Here is a 10,830-nt window from a genome sequence, read left to right on the forward strand (position 1 = left end):
GAACCAATGTCCAGCCCATGGAATAGCCCTGTATTTATCATAAAGAGAAAATCTGGAAAATTCAAAATGCTAGTGAACCTTAGGGCCATTGATGATACTATTGGACCTATGAAGCCAGCCTGGCATGCCATCTTCTAATCTAGTACCCACCGGCTGGCCAGTCACTGTAATAGACATACAGGATAGTTTCTTCTCCCTCCCTCTGGCCCCAGAGGATAAGAAAAGATTTGCTTTTACCATTCCCTCTATAAACAATGCAGGGCACTACCAATGGAAAGTTCTCCTCCAAGGGATGTGTTGTAGTCCACCTTGTGTCAGGTCTTTGTAGCACAAGTGCTAGAACCAATTAGGAAGACGTGGTTTCATGCCACAATACTGCACTATATGGATGATATATTGTTTTCAACAAGCAGTGCGAAAGATCTCTCTGCCCTGCTTAAAAAGACCATAAGTTTCTCGCTCCACATGGACTGGTGGTAGCGCCAGAAAAGATCCAACAAAATATCCCATCATTTACCTGGAACTCTGTATGGGGACTTCTGCAGTTACTAATCAGATACGTAACTTACAATTAGACAAGGTGAATACTCTGAACCTATTTCAGAAATTAGTTGGACAAAATCAATGGTTATTCCTACTTCTTTGATCAGCCTTTATATGACATCTTGAAAGGATGTAACAGATACCCAGAGCCCACATCCTTTTCATGGCTTTCTTAGATTATCACCATAATCAGGTAGCAAGTGTTGGGTAAAAAAGTATGAATCTCACTGAGATTAGAGGGAATATATATTTGGGTAAAATGTGGGATCTCAATTTCCTTATCTGTAAAATAGGACTCTTCCTTTGCTGCATGTTGAAACCCCAGAATACAGTTAATTTTAATTTATAAGTAAAGGATAAATGGAATTTTAACTCTTAGCAAAACATAAAAAATGATATTCAACCCTGTTATAGTTAGTGAAATTTTGCTTTTTGAGATAAAGACTTTGGGACTATGCTATCGTTCTGAGTTTCGCTGTATAGGGATGGTTGTCTGAATTGTCACAAAGCTAATAGTAGAACATGGCATGCTTCAGTCTGGGGAATTGTTATAGACAGATGTTTGGGCTTGAGAAAAGTGTTGCAGATGCTTAAGCATCCTCTTGACTCAGTTTCTCCCTTGTACTATTCCCCTTTGTAAATAGAAAATGTCCCTACTTCAATAATTCTGGACTTGGCTTTTGATACCCTGTGACTATATGATTGGCTGTCAGATATAATTCATGCCTACTATAAAAAAAAGCTAGGAAAGTTTTCTCCTGTCAAGGTGTATGTCAGGTGAGTCTGTGCTCTTGAAGGCATGAGTCTTGGCATTGTTATAACTATGTCCCTCCTTTTTCTTTCATAGTAAATTTCTACAACCAAGGCATATAAGAAAGAAAAGTTTTGCAAGTATAATACTAGATCTATCAATTAATAGAGTGATACTGGAATCTCTATTACTATAATAGGATGAAAATATGGAAAAATCTTACAATTTTGATCTGTATTTGTGGTCAAATTATAATACAGGGACAATATTCTTCAAAAGGGAGAATTAGATAAAGTGATAAGACAAAGATATGATGTAAATTTTTTCTAATTAAATAGAATAGGAAATTTCAAAACAGTAATCTAGAATCTAGAGATATTTATTTTTATCTCCCTAAAAGTCACATATAGATAGACCTACATAACCTATATGAGCAACAGACACATACTCTACACTTATATTCATTCCTAGTCATTCTCACATCAACTCCTGAACCACATACCATACCCTAGAGATGTTACAACTATGGTATTTTCATGCTAGAGTTCCTGCTATTCCAGTGGGGGAGTGCCTTATGTGGGGCTTCTTCTCTCAGGTTAACTGCTTTAGACAGGCTTCACTTTATTCACTGATATTCTTTCTGCCAAGAATCTTTCTTTTTTTTTTTTTAATATAATTTAATTTTTGTTTTATTTTATAATTATAACTTTTTTTTGACAGTACATATGCATGGGTAATTTTTTACAACATTATCCCTTGCACTTACTTCTATTCAGATTTTTTCCCTTCCTCCCCCAGGAGGCAGGCAGTCTTATACATGTTAAATATATTACAGTATATTCTAGATACAATATATATCTGTAGAACCGAATTTTTTGTTGCACAGGAAGAATTGGATTCAGAAGTTAAAAATAACAGTTTACACTCATTTCCCAGTGTTCCTTTTCTGGATGTAGCTGATTCTGTCCATAATTAATCAATTGGAATTGGATTAGTGTAGCGAGCTGTCGTCTCCAGAAGCTGCTGGATTGCTCTCTGGGAAGAGATCTGCTGTGTCTACTCAAATCTTTCAGACAGATTCTTCTTCCTGTAGTGAACCGTTGTCTCCAGGCAGTTGCTGTTAACTCTTGTCCAAAGAAGTGACTTCCCTTCCTGCAGAGAGCCCCGTCAAGCCTGATGCAATTCAGAGTCTTTCTCTTGAATCCTGGCTCTGAATCTCCTCCAGCTCTTATCCTTCTCCAGGCCGATCTGCTCTCTGCGCCCAGTGCTGTCTCTTTTTATCCTCCCAGAGAATGGGCGTGGGATAATGCAAGGGCTTCTGGGAAGAACCACCCCAGCCAATGAGCTTGCCCCCTCTATCAAGTCAACCTGAGTTCTCACCTTGTAATTGTCCAGAAAACCTCAGTTCTCACTTAGTAATCCTAACATCTCCCCCTTTCTTTTGATTTAGAACATAGGACAGTCATGACCTTGAAACATAAATCCATCAATATGGGAAGTATTACAGATAATTACATGAATTACATAAGCACATAGTAACATAGTAACATAACACATGCTAGAAGTATATAACATAATCATAAATTGAAAATTTATAAATGTCCATAAGTCCATTGTCCATTAGTCTCATCTTGTGTGAGGAAGTCCAATGATTCCTGCTGGTTTTTAAAGTTCTTTAACAGTCTTCTTATTATCCATGCTCTTTCAGTGTCAGATGTTTCTTAGATCTTCTCCTTTATTTTGAGGTCTTTCTCTTTTTCTGTCTCTCTCTGGTGGACAAGGCGAATATGACTCGTTGGCACCCATCTGATTCCTTCTCCTGCTGAAGAAATACAAGCAAACCCTCTCCCCCAGGCAGTTAACCTATCTAATTACCTTCTATTTACCACTTTCTAAATCTCTTCTCATCATCTGGCAATTACATTGGAGTTGTTTGCACTGGACACAGCCCTGTTGGTTTAAAAGGCCTGTATTCTCCCCAAGTGTAATCCATTTTTGCAATCTGATTGCCTTTTGGCTCACTTATCAGGTAATCCCTTTCTACCATGTGATTGCTTTTCTGCTGGTTGATCAAATCAGAGTCCTGACCTTCTAAAGGCTCTTTAGGTGTAACATCAGCTGCCATCATGCCCCAAGTCTTTTTTGCCTGGGGCCCTGGACCTGGGCCCCTCATCCCATTTCCCTGAATTATTCTACACTCTGATGCCCAATGGAGTCCTCTGTTGCATTTTGGACATGGGGTTTTAGGTCTTCTCTCACCCTGTCTTCTCACTGTATCTCCATATCTACACTGAGCTCTTAGATGCCCAATTTTTCCACATTGAAAACATCGCCGAGTTTCTCTAGAAGGCCCTTGCCATGAGGGACCCTGTCTTTCCACATTCATCATTGTCCGGGTGTAAAAAGCATTTGTTCCCACTGTAGCACAGCGTCTTATGATCTCCTCTAAAGGAGCATCTTTGTCTAATCCCCATATAATTCTTTTGCAAATCTCGTTGGCATTTTCCTTAGCCAGATGTCTGGTCATTATTTCTGTAGCTGAATTTTCTCCAATAGTTCTTTTGACAGCAGTTTGCAAACGTCCCACAAAATCTGCAAAAGGTTCATTGGGACCTTGCTGTATTTTAGTGAAAGCCTCTCCACGATCTTTCTGTCCAGGAAGGACACCCCAAGCTTTTATTGCAGCCTTAGCAATTTGCTCATATATTGTCATGGTATAATTAATCTGTTCCGAATTCTCTCCATACTGACCTTCACCAGCTAAGTGCTCAAAAGTGAATTGTGTGTTAACTCCTATTTCCAAATTGCATCTGACTTGAATTTTACATAATTCATGAAATTCCGCAAGCCATAATAAATTTTCTCCAGGTTCCAGACATGTCCTTGCTATGGATTTCCAATCATTCGGGGTTAGGACTTCATAAGACAAACCATCTAGTAACATTTTGACATAAGCTGATGTAGCCCCATAAAGGGTACAACCTTTTTTCAAATCCTTAATTTTATTCAAATCTAAAGGTGCATATCTTCTCCTTTTTTTACCTACAGAGTCAGTATTTTCAATCACAGGATATGCATGTATAAAATCACTTATATCCTGTCCTTCTCTCTTAGCTTTAACCAATGCTTTTTCTAATCTTGTCATAGGCTTAGGCTTCTTCACAGGCAATTCTGTTTGTGTTTCTGCCTCTTCCCCTCTTTCTTCCTCCATCTCTGAAGGTGGGGTTGATGTGGGCCTGTCAATAATCTGTTCTCTAGGCAGGGTTGAAGCTTCTTCAAGAGAATCATACCATAATTCCTCATTTAAATCCTCTTGCTCTAGGGAAAGATCTTGATCTTTCCTTTTTTCCTCACACTTCCTCCTCTGTTCATTTTTAGAACTTTTCCTTCTCCTACAACTTGCTTGATAGTTTAAGGCTAATTGAACTATGTTGTAGATATAAAATACTTCTGCAGAAATTGAACGAGGCCCATTTTTTGCTTGAAATTCTTTCATTTCATATCCCACTAGCTTCCATTTATCTACATCTATCTTTTCTTCCTCTAAGAACCAAGGGGATGTGCGTCTTAATGCAGCCAAGAGTTTAGCAATCTGTAACCAGGTTACAAGTAAACTCTGCTCCTCAATTATCTTGATTATACTCTCTATAGTACCACTCCTGAATGGGGGTGGAGCTGAGGTTGCTTCTGGGGCTGGGGTTGAGTCGGCTGAGGTCCAGGGATTGAATATAGCTAACATCTGCCCCATTTCAGCTATAAGAGATTCCTGGTTTATCCCTTAACAAGTTCCTTATTTATCTATTAGCACGCTCACTTAATCTTTAACAAAGTTTCCTCGTTACTCACGGTTCTGGGTCAGAGAGACTGAGATCTAGATCGGAAGCTTTTCCACTGGAATCAGGACCGTGTCTGTCCCTGTTCGGGCGCCAAATTGCGAAGGTCTGGTCTAGCTCTTCTTGTCAGGGTAAGCAAAAGTCCTTGCCCCACGTTGGGCACCAAATGTAGCGAGCTGTCGTCTCCAGAAGCTGCTGGATCGCTCTCTGGGAAGAGATCTGCTGTGTCTACTCAAATCTTTCAGACAGATTCTTCTTCCTGTAGTGAACCGTTGTCTCCAGGCAGTTGCTGTTAACTCTTGTCCAAAGAAGTGACTTCCCTTCCTGCAGAGAGCCCCGTCAAGCCTGATGAAATTCAGAGTCTTTCTCTTGAATCCTGGCTCTGAATCTCCTCCAGCTCTTATCCTTCTCCAGGCCGATCTGCTCTCTGCGCCCAGTGCTGTCTCTTTTTATCCTCCCAGAGAATGGGCGTGGGATAATGCAAGGGCTTCTGGGAAGAACCACCCCAGCCAATGAGCTTGCCCCCTCTATCAAGTCAACCTGAGTTCTCACCTTGTAATTGTCCAGAAAACCTCAGTTCTCACTTAGTAATCCTAACAGATTAGCTCTTCTCTATGTTGAAGATATCCACTTCTCTCAGAATACATCCTCATACAGTTGTTGAAGTGTATAATGATCTTCTGGTTCTGCTCGTTTCACTTAGCATCAGTTGATGTAAGTCTCTCCAAACCTCTCTGTATTTCTCCTGTTGGTCATTTCTTACAGAACAATAATATTCCATAACATTCATATACCATAATTTACCCAACCATTCTTCAATTGATGGACATCCATTCATCTTCCAGCTTCTAGCCACTATGAAAAGGGCTGCCACAAACATTTTGGCACATACAGGTCCCTTTCCCTTCTTTAGTATTTCCTTGGGAAATAAACCCAGTAGTAGGATGGCTGGGTCAAAGGGTATGCACATTTTGATAACTTTTTGGGCATAATTCCAGATTGCTCTCCAGAATGGTTGGATTCTTTCACAACTCCACCAACAATGCATCAGTGTCCCAGTTTTCCCACAGCCCCTCCAACATTCATCGTTATTTGTTCCTGTCATCTTAGCCAATCTGACAGGTGTGTAATGATACCTCAGAGTTGTCTTAATTTGCATTTCTCTGATCAATAGTGATTTGGAACACTCTTTCATATGAGTGGAAATAGTTTTAATTTCATCATCTGAAAATTGTCTGTTCATATCCTTTGACCATTTATCAATTGGAGAATGGCTTGATTTCTTATAAATTAAAGTCAATTCTCTGTATATTTTGGAGATGAGGCCTTTATCAGAACCTTTAACTGTAAAAATGTTTTCCCAATTTATTACTTCCCTTCTAATCTTGTTTGCATTAGTTTTGTTTGTGCAGAAACTTTTTAATTTGGTGTAATCAAATTTTTCTATTTTGTGATCAATAATGGTCTCTAGTTCTCCCTTGGACACAAACTCCTTCCTCCTCCACAAGTCTGAGAGGTAAACTATCCCATGTTCCTCCAATTTATTTATGATTTCGTTCTTTATGCCTAAATCTTGGACCCATTTTGATCTAATCTTAGTATGTGGTGTTAAATGTGGGTCCATGCCTAGTTTCTGCCATACTAATTTCCAGTTTTCCCAGCAGTTTTTGTCAAATAATGAATTCTTATCCCAAAATTTGGGATCTTTGGGTTTGTCAAAGATTAGATTACTATTTTTATTCACTATCTTGCCCTGTGAACCTAACCTATGTCACTGATCAACTAGTCTATTTCTTAGCCAATACCAAATGGTTTTGGTGACTGTTGCTTTATAATATAGCTTTAAATCAGGTACACTTAGACCACCTTCCTCTGACTTTTTTTTTCATTAGTTCCCTTGCAATTCTCGACCTTTTATTCTTCCATATGAATTTTGTTATTATTTTTTCTAGGTCATTAAAATAGTTTCTTGTGAGTCTGATTGGTATAGCACTAAATAAATAGATTAGTTTGGGGAGTATTGTTATCTTTATTATATTTGCTCGGCCTATCCAAGAGCACTGAATGTCTTTCCAATTATTTAAATCTGACTTTATTTTTGTGGCAAGTGTTTTGTAATTTTGCTCATATAATTCCTGACTCTCCTTTGGTAGATATATTCCCAAATATTTTATATTATCGACTGTTATTTTGAATGGAATTTCTCTTTGTATCTCTTGCTGTTGGATTGTGTTGGTAATATACAAAAATGCTGAGGATTTATGTGGATTTATTTTGTATCCTGCGACTTTGCTAAAATTCTGAATTATTTCTAATAGCTTTTTAGCAGAGTCTTTGGGGTTCTCTAAGTATACCATCATGTCATCTGCAAAAAGTGATAATTTGATTTCCTCATTTCCTACTCTAATTCCTTGAATCTCTATCTCGGCTCTTATTGCCGAGGCTAGAGTTTCTAGTACTATATTGAATAGTAATGGTGATAGTGGACAACCTTGTTTCACTCCTGATCTTACAGGGAAAGGTTCTAGTTTATCACCATTACATATGATGTTTACTGAAGGTTTTAAATATATGCTCCTTATTATTTTAAGGAATAGTCCATTTATTCCTATACTCTCAAGCGTTTTTAGTAGGAATGGATGTTGGATTTTATCAAATGCTTTTTCTGCAGCCAAGAATCTTTCTGTCAAGATCATACCCTGAAGGGCTCAACCTTTTCATCTATGAAACTAATCCTCTGAGTCTACCAGTGTCCTCATTATTGGCGGCCATACTTGGAATCTCACATGACAGAGACATGGATGAAATACTATGTAAAGGAAAAGAAGAAAAGCTGCTATCATTTTGGGTGATCAGGATTCCTAAAGAAAGGAAAATCTAAGATATATAATTCAAGCATATATAGGAATTTAACAGCTGAAGGTGGGAAGGATAAGGACAGTGTGACCAACCCAGTGTGAGCAGATTATAATTGATGGTATAGACATCTAGGTGTACAGAATTATAGAGAAGATAGGAATGATAGGAATAAAATCTGGAAATATTGGGAGATCTCAGATTTTGGAGGATCTTGAATATAAGGAAAAGGAATCAAGAATATATTTGATGTGCAAGCCACTGAGGACTAAGAAATAAAAGAAGGTAGAAAAATTATGAACAATAAATATTCTTTATGAAAAAGATTTTTAATGTTCTTTGGTTCAGTTTTCTTGGAGTCTCTTAGGCAGCCTTCTTTTCAGTCAGAGTAATCACCACAAGAATAGCCAGGGGTTAAAATCCAAATCTTTTATTATCTCCTTGAAAGTGTTGTCTCTTTTTTCCTGGGGCCCAGTTAGTTTTTTTAAAGGCCTTCTGGAGTCTTGGTTTCTGTGGAGAAACTGAGGAGGAGAGCCTGCCACCCTGAGCCTGACCAAAGATCGAAGGAATCTCTCTCCTTGGTTCCAAGATTCCTTTGTCTTTTCTGCCTCTGAATCTGGCTGAGTTTGTCTGAACTTACATGCTATCTTATCATAGGTGTGAATCTTGTAGAATTATATTAAATACTAAGTACATGTGCTGAACTAGAGAACTATTAAGCACCACGCTAAACTAAATAACCATTGTCTTTATCAATTCCACTGACTTAACACCTTGTAAGAATCCTTGATTCAAGTTCAGAGTTCTGGCCCATAACAGAGATTTTGCTAACAAGTGAAGAAGTTGAGATTGATACATAGAGACATTCCCTACTCTCTAATCAACACCATTGTTTCTACACATTCCTCCAATACTAGGAATTCTGACTGAAGAACTGTCTTAAAAGGATCACTGTGAACTGTTCCTTCCTCCTCCTATAAAGTCCAAAGACATTCAATGATCTTCTATCCTCCCTGGGGCATTTCTGCCCTATCTTTTGGGTTGCCATTTCTTATGTCTTCTCTTAGGATATAAATGTTCCTTCGTGTAGGGTTATGAGATGTCTGAAATAAAAGCTTTCTGAGCAACCTGCTTCTTTTATCCGTAAAGCCTCTCTTAATTCCCAGGAATGGATAAATTCATTGGGTGAATACGTCTTAATCAATGGATAGTTACTTCAAATATTGGAGAGAACCAGAGCAAGAGACAAGGACTTAGAGAGAGAAAAGTGGATGAAGAGGGATGTCAGGAAAGCTTGTGCTGATACAGGACAGAAGGACCTCCCATCCTCATGGAACCAAGATACTCAGCCATAGTGTAATGCCAGAGAAAGTGAGGCAAGGAAGAGATTAGTTTTTAATTGTGGAGAGTTTTAGACAAGCCAAGGCTAGCCAGCTGTATAGGACTCTTGTCCAAAGCATTCAGCCACCAAGCAACTAAGGCAGGGAACTCATATTATTACAGTCTTATAGGGGAAACAAAGGCAGATAAGGGGGATGAGCACACTGGGTAAATGGACAAGCCATAACTCCAGGAAAGGATCATAACTTAGACCTGACAGGATAAAGGTCAAGATAAGAAGGTTAAGGGCAGGAGACAGCAAAGCAAGGGGCAATACTCAAATGGAGGGGGAATTATTCCAGCAAGGATTGACAAAAGACATCTGGAGTTTATCTCAATGGCTTTTTTTCTGACTCAATTTCTTCTAGTCCTAATGGCAAGGAAAAGGGGGCTATAATAATTTTATTTAGAGCATTACAATAGGTGATGAGGGAAAGGAAAGGGGGAAGGAACCCCGTTTCTCGGCGCATAGATAATCCCATGAGGCGCAGTGTCCCTTGTAAATGAATGTACAGGCCCGAAAACCTAGATTGATAAATAAAAGGTTTGTTGTAGGAATTTGGAAGTAAAGTTCAGTTAGAAAGACGCCAGGGCCAGAGGTGGCCGCTGGGCGGGCAGGGACCCTTACATGGCCGGAAGGATGCCACGTTTTGGGGGGGAAAGGCTCCTGCAAAGAGAGAGCTCCAGCTCGGCTCTTTTATCCCTAGAAGGGGATTGTGGGCAGTACCCCCAAGTTCTTGGTGGGCTTTTCGGATAGCTCAGATCCGGTGGGGGCTGGGGGAAGCTGAGCTGATACTGGGGGCTGGGCCCGGATATTCAAAAGGGTGCTTCTGACCAGGATTTGTGAATCAAGGTCAGCCATGGGGGTTGGGCAGTCAGAGAGGAATCTTAAGGGACCTCAACCCCCATCATAAGGAGGCATAAACTCAGCCCGGGAGTGGAGCAGATTTTAGGCATGAGGTTGTAGCAAACATTTATGGAGCAGAAAGCAGGGGATCTGGGACCAGAGAGGCTTTTATGGAGTAGGGGAAATAAGCCTAAACTTGAACTTTGAAGATGTGGAGCCCCCATTCTCAGAGTGATCAGGAATGGTTTATGACCACTCCATAAGCGTCAGATTTTTCATCTTTCAAATGGATATATTTATATTCACTGCTTTACCAGATAAGATAACAGCAATAATGGTACTAATGGCTAGCATTTATTTGCTTTTTAGTGTTCAAAAGCTGATTTTTGTAATTAGTATTTTATTTTTTCCAATTACTTGTAAAGATAGTTTTCAACATCCATTTGATAAGATTTTGAATTCCAAAATTTTATTTCTCCTTTCCTTTCCTCCTCTCCACCTCCAGGATGACAAGCAATTTGCATTTGACAATGGACGTTCAATCATGTTAGACATATTTGCACTTTAGTCTTGTTGTGAAAGAAGAAACAGAACCAAAGGTAAAAACCCCAAAGTTTCCC

Source organism: Sminthopsis crassicaudata, chromosome 3 (genome assembly GCF_048593235.1).
Source record: "Sminthopsis crassicaudata isolate SCR6 chromosome 3, ASM4859323v1, whole genome shotgun sequence".
Lineage (NCBI taxonomy): Eukaryota > Metazoa > Chordata > Mammalia > Dasyuromorphia > Dasyuridae > Sminthopsis > Sminthopsis crassicaudata.